The following is a 6,308-nucleotide window of genomic DNA, read 5'->3' on the forward strand; positions in this document are numbered from 1 at the left end:
TGGAACGTTCCCCGCCCATGGCAGGGGAGTTGAAACAACATGACCTTCAAGGCCGCTTCCAACCCAAACCATTCCATGATTCCTTGCTTCTATGACCTTGTCCTTAAGCCCATCATGTCCTCACGAAGACAAGACCTACCTCAGAGGCGTGTGAAGCCCACACAAATCTTAACGAGAAATCTGGGAGGCAATGGGACTGGTTTCACCAGATGCATTCAATTCCAGGAACACTAACCACAGCCATGAATATTAATAAAAGATCAGTAAGAAAAGAGGATAGGAAAAAATGTTGTGTACAGACACTTTAGAGGCATAAACAGAGAAGGCTCATCTATACCAGCCCATGTGCACCCACGTGCCCAGACATCACTTTTTTTTTTCCATATTTAAAACCCACAGTCAGTCTGAACCAGACTTAAGAGGAAGCTCTGACAATCTGAAGTAATTTCTAAAGCAGGTTTTGATTTAGGAAGATAAGAAAAAGCTCTAAGAAGCCAAATTTCCAATTGTATATTCCTGACAGAGACTTGGACCTGAGTTTTTATTAATCAAGACAAGATCCCAACAGAATTCACTCCTAGAAGTAGTGGCAGGTGGTGGGGGAAAGGAAAAATAAGAATAAAAAGAAAGAAAAATAACAAAAACAAAAAAACAAAACCTAAACAAACCCCTGCAGGAAAAGACAGAGTCTATGGATAAGTGTCTGCCACCACAATAAGATACACATGGCCTGTTCAAGAATGCTTTTGCAGGAAGCCAGGCCACAAATAAAACAAGACACGTGGTGTGGGGTTGAATTGGCCACTTTTTTAGTAAATGAACAATTGATCCGCATCAAGTAACTCTAAATCATTTAGGAGGTCTTTTTTGATCCCAACCAGAACTAATATGTGCAGATAACCTGCACTTGGCATTATGGTTGTCATTCCCTGTGCATCTACCACCCATCAGAGATCCCAGTTCTGTGTGTCTCAGAGGGGCAGGAGAGCAGAGGAGAGAGAAGATAGGGAGGGACCCAAAGAGGGGGAACAATCTCTTTTCATCATCCAAACATCTTCAGGACTGTCCAAGTCTGAAGAGATGCAAACCACAGAGGGGGGACACACCAGTGTCAGTGTCATGGGGATGGCACCCCCATTCCATGCCCACTACTGTGTGTCCTGCCCATCATTCCATGCAGGGAGGACTAAAATAGCATGACTGCTCCTATCAGAATTCTTGGCAAAGTCAACAGAAAGTGGTCTGAAAAATATTAATGCATCCTGCCATCTCCTCGTGGAAGGATTAAAAGCCAAATTTATGCCACAACCTGATGACTTTAAGGATGCTATTTCTAACAGAAGTATAATGCAACATAGAAAAATTAGAAAGTATTTCACCATAGCATTGTCATGATCAACAAAGATCACAATGGCAACACAGAAATAATATTTTGTCCAAATGCCTTGCAAAACGCTCTCATTTGAGAAGGGTGAGATTCAGGCAAGGCTGCTCTGAATTCTCCAGGTTCACTCCTGTGATTATTGTGGCTTCAGATGAGTTATCCTGCTCCAATGTTCTTGTATGACTTTTATAAGCCAGAGATATTTTGGTCAACATTTTTTCAAGCTGCTGTTGGTTGTTTGCTCCTCATTCTTTTGCAGGACCCTGTATTTTAACCACCATTCTTTTAAAAGCCATGCTAAATGGCACCACTTCATAGTCACTACTCTTACAAATCCTGCAAAAATTGAAGCATTTTGGAAAATCCAATTTGACCCTGATGTAACTGAGATAACACCTGTGAGCTTCTGCCATACTTAAGGCAAGGATTAGAGAGAAAGGGCAAAGATCTGGGTTCAGAAGAGTGAAAAGCTTTATGGCGAAAGTAAGGATTACAATTAAATCATTTGCTAGGAACATGAAAAAATTTTTTAATGTTGTCACTCTCTAAGAGGTGTATTCTGCTTTTCAGCTGATGATCAATCACTGCCTACTTTGATTTTTTATCAAAATAGGGGAAATGCCTTCAGAGTAATATTTTTCTGGAGGCTTGATCCTGAAAGATCAGACCCAGCCACGAGAGTTCATTGGGATCTCAGCAGAGTTTCTGTGGCACCACTGGCATCCCAGTGCTCAGTTAACCCTCTGTTGAGAGTGTTTTTGTGGATTTACACTCAAAATGATCCAGATGCGATGTTTGTAGTGGTCTCATTTCCTATGGAGTAAAGGAAGGGAGAAAAATCATACAGCACAATATTTGCCATTGTTAAAACCAAAATGATGATCAGGACAGAGCAGGGAGAGCAACTTTGCAATGAAAAAGATCCCAATCCACATTTTGGGTTCACACCTCTCAAACATCTTGTGGGAAAATAGTAACAGCGACAACAATAAACACAGGAGCAACAAAAAAGTGGAATCCCAATGCCTGTGCCCACAGTGAGAATAAAAAATGCAAAGCCTGGGCCACCTCGCCTTTAATTTCCTAACTGCTGTTTTGTAAGGCTGTGTCATGCTTCTCAGTTCAAACACGCTTTGGCTCTTTATTATTCATGGGCCTTTTTCTCAGTCAGTGGTGTTGAATAATAAAACAGCCCAGGATCAAATGGGCCAATTCTCCACGCCTGACACCAACTGCTACTGTTCGCTGGGCTCTGCCAAGCGTTGCCTCTGATAATGAGTGGGATTTGGTTAAACAGTAAATTAATGAATAATGAAATATCCAGGTTGATCAGTTAGAGAGCACGCTTGCTTTGCCCCCGGCCAAGTGCTCGGGGCAGAAATTACTCTCAAACGGCACTTGCCTGTGTGCTGGGCTGGATAACTATTTTACAGCCTATTGCTTGACAGGATGTTGGGAAGGGGGCGAGGTGAAGGGGGGAAGTCGGGGAAGCAGAGTGGAGAGGGCAATCTCCTCATCACCCCGCATGGAGGGGAGAAGGGGCCGCTTTGGGGTTGTGCAGACCCCCCTAGAAAGGGGAGAGGGTTGCAGGGTTGAAGGAGGTCGTGATGAGGCTGGATGAGCTCCCTCTTAGGTCTTCCTCCCTCTTCTCCCGACTTTTTAATTATTATACCGGTGTTGGCATTATTATTATTACTATATTACTATAATATATTACTATATTACTATAATATATTATTACTAATATACCCTAGTCAGGATTACCTTGACCCTGGCTATCACTGGGGTTAACCCAGACTTCCCCCTTCCCCATCACTATCAATTCTCGCCTCCATCAGCCCTGTCCGAGCGTGTTCCAGAGCGGGGCCACCCCTCCTGGTGGGGCTTGGAGCTCAGACGGCAGAAAGAGCCTCCCGGAGCTGTGTGTCAGGTGTTTGGGGCGAATAAAAGAGCCTGTGAAAGGCTCTGCCTGCACGGGATGGGGCACAGAAACAGAGAGATGGAAAAAGCAAGTGCGGAAAGGAGAAAACAACCCTGAATCCTTCATTTTAATAACCCCGTACCCTTCATTTTCTGCATCGGGAGTAATAAGTAGCTGTGAAATATTTCCCGCAGGTCAGTAGCACAAGCACGTGTATGTACACAAACACACAGGCACGATTTTTACCGCTAGAGAAGGGGAAAAAGCTCCCACACCCGGAACTGTACTCCAGCCCAGGGTGTTTATTTGGGGTGCTGGTATTGCTCCAAATCAGCGAGAAAACCGCTACAATTATCACCTTTTATCCAGAAGGGAAACTCTGTAACCAACTCACCTTTTTTTTTTTTTTTTTAATGGTTATTCTTTCCAAACTTCCCAAACAAGCCCGAACTTCCTAAACCAGAGCAAGGAGTGTGAGGGAAAACCCTATATACATACTAAAAGTAAAAGAAGAGAGTAGAAAACCCATCTTTTTCCAAAATGCGAGGTTTCGGGTCGGGGCTCAGTTACTTTCGCTTGTCTCATGTCACTCCTAAGTTAAAGTTTAGAGAAACCTGTGAAGCGTAAGGAGAAGGAGGTCCCTGCTCTGCCTCGGCCATCGCCCCCGTCCTCCCCCAGCTGCCGGGCGCAAGGAAAAGCCTCCAGGCGCCGGCTGCGGTGGCAAGGTCCCGGGAAAGCAGCTTTGGAGGGGTTTAACGAGAGCCTCCTTCATTTTCCCAGTGTTCATTCATCTGACGGAGCGGCGTTGTGCGAGTGTAGGGAGGAACAGGCTTCTCTGGGGCAGGTTAGAGCCGGTGTTTGCTTTATTTCTGGAGCAGAACCACCTCTCACATTCACCGTCTCACCTTAATATCAAAATCCAGAACTTTTCGTTTTCAGGTATTTCGCTTCATTCCTTCCTGCTCGCCAACTTAAAATGCATTTTTTACTCCAGACTATTTCCGTGAAAACCATTTACCCAAAAAAATGTTTTCTAGTCCCATTTGAAGTTCTTCCACCACCACCCCCCACCCTTTTCCCATCATTACCAGTTATTATACTGTGATTTTCCATACAGAGCTGGAAACAGGCTCCCTTTTTCCCAGCCAAATTAGGTTCCACTCTGCACTGGAATAAAGCAGAGTTTATCAGTGACCGGGGCTGATCTCTCATCCCCATCGTTGCTCACAGGTTTTTGGGAAAACTACAGCTTTCGGTTAAGTTACTGGGAGTTTCACAGGAGCAACAAAATTGCCAGGTGATGCTTTGTGCACGGAGATAAACTATTGTTAGTGCGGATTTCATGAGGCAAAATATCTTCCCTGGTACTTTGATGCATTTTTACAAGGAAAATAAATGCCCACACGCATTTCATTCACATTGGTGTTTTAAACTAGTAAAACCATGGATATAATTGCAATTGCAGAGAATGCTCTTATTAAAACTCAGCACGCACTGGTCTATCACCTGGAAGAGACCAAAGGTTTCTGTTTTAAAGGAAATGTTCCTCTGGTCCTCAGGAATCATCCTCCTCTCATGCTATCAGGAGACGCAGACAATTTTGCCGTGTACTTAACAGGACTAATAATCACCGTCACAGCACTTCCCCACGCTGGGGAACAGTGCAGGTCCAGTGTTTGCCTTTGTAGTAAAAACACCTTGCAAATGTTAGATTTGGGTGGTTTGAGGGTTATTTTGGTTGTGGAATTTTTATATACATTTGCCCCATTCGGGGCCGGAGGGGGTAAAAAGATTCTGAAAATTCGGGTGAGAAATACATGCACAAACACACACACACACTTTTTTTTTTTAGTTTTGATGTTGTTTGGAGGAAGCTCCAAAGTAATTGCAGTCATTTCGTAATTGCGTGAGATTCTGGGGTTTTTCTTCTTCATATTAAGCAGAGAGTATAGAGACACTCTTAACTCGTAAAGCCCCAGAGATTTATCCCTCCCTGCCCCAGGACGCATTCACAGGCAGAGGGGGGTGTTTGCTGGAAGGGTAATCGGGGCAGCCCTTCCTCCGCTGGGACACCGGGATGTGCGGGAAGCAGCAGAGCCCAGCCCTGAGGGGAGAGCTCCGGGAAGCACCGGCCCCTCGCACCGGCTGGACTCTCCTGCAGCGGTTAAATTCCGAAGGCAAAGACAAGGAGCATATTTGGTTTTCCCTTAACTCCTAAAAGCCAATAGTGGAACCAACTCACTCTTGTGACACGAAATATAGCACAATGTCCTGGTACAGCTGTGCGCAGACACACTTCCAGCTACAGGGGAAAGATATGTGTGGATGCCTGTTTACGAGACAGACAGAGAAAACGAAGGAATTCGGTGAATATACTGGTCCTGGGGATTATTTAAGACATTTGACTAGTTCCGTCATAGGGACACCAGATGTTATTTATGAGGTCTCGTATAAATATGGGCCATACCATGCAGGTGGGGAGGGAAAGGCGGAAAAAAAAGCCAGAGGAAGGAAAGAAAGAAGTTCACCCCAGAGGGATGAAAGACAACACCGATGTTTATAACTATATAAATCACGCTGAAGTTTTGTAATGGAAACTAGAACTACCTGGAGTTTATAGGAAGAGAATGGGACAAGGCGGGAGAGGCGGAGGGAGGGAAGGTCCCTGCTGGTCATGGCTGGGAAAGCAGATGAGAACCCAGCGCCGTGGGGAGGGGAGGTGGTGCTGAGCTGGGGTACGGCTGCCTTTGCTGGGGTTACTGCGGCTGCTCCCTGGTTTTATCCTTAGCTGGAGAAAGTGTGAGGAGGAAGACTAGGACATAGGTAGGTAGGTAGGACGAGAAAGAGAGAGAGAGAAAAAGAGAGAGAGAGAGAAGGAGAGAAAGAGACAAAGAGAGAAAGAGTGAGAAAGAGAGAAAGAAAGAAAGAGAGAAAAAAGACAAAGAGAGAAATAGTGAGAGAAAGAAGAGAGAAAGAGAGGGAAAGAGAGAGAAAGAGAAAGAG

This window comes from Corvus kubaryi, unplaced genomic scaffold (assembly GCF_017639235.1).
Source record: "Corvus kubaryi isolate FWS band 111438036 unplaced genomic scaffold, C.kubaryi_AGA036_p1.0 61959, whole genome shotgun sequence".
NCBI classification, from domain to species: Eukaryota; Metazoa; Chordata; class Aves; order Passeriformes; family Corvidae; genus Corvus; species Corvus kubaryi.